Genomic DNA, 613 nt, shown 5'->3' on the forward strand with positions numbered 1-613 from the left:
TGGGCAAACTGGGATAAAACTGGGAGGGGACTGGGATGGACTGGGATGGACTGGGAGGGACTGGGAGGGGATTAAAGGGTTAAAAATGGGGGGAAATTGAGGGATTTTTATACTGGTTATGTACTGGTTTTGTACTGGTTTGGGGCCGGGGAGGGGGACTGGGGCAAACTGGGATAAAACTGGGATAAAACTGGGATAAAACTGGGATAAAACTGGGATGGACTGGGATAAACTGGGATGGACTGGGATGGACTGGGAGGGGACTGGGATGGACTGGGATAAACTGGGATAAACTGGGATAAACTGGGGAGGGGGGGGTTAAAGGGTTAAAAACGGGGGGAAATTGAGGGATTTTTATACTGGGTTTGTACTGGTTTGTACTGGTTTGGGGCGGGGAGGGGACTGGGGCAAACTGGGATAAAACTGGGATAAACTGGGATAAACTGGGATAAACTGGAGGGACTGGATGAACTGGGAGGGACTGGGAGGGGGATTAAAGGGTTAAAAACGGGGGGAAATTGAGGGATTTTTGTACTGGTTTGTACTGGTTTGTACTGGTTTGGGGCAGGGGGGGGGCTGGGAGGGGACTGGGGCAAACTGGATAAACTGGATA

Source organism: Zonotrichia albicollis, chromosome 24, assembly GCF_047830755.1.
Source record: "Zonotrichia albicollis isolate bZonAlb1 chromosome 24, bZonAlb1.hap1, whole genome shotgun sequence".
In the NCBI taxonomy this organism is placed as follows: domain Eukaryota; kingdom Metazoa; phylum Chordata; class Aves; order Passeriformes; family Passerellidae; genus Zonotrichia; species Zonotrichia albicollis.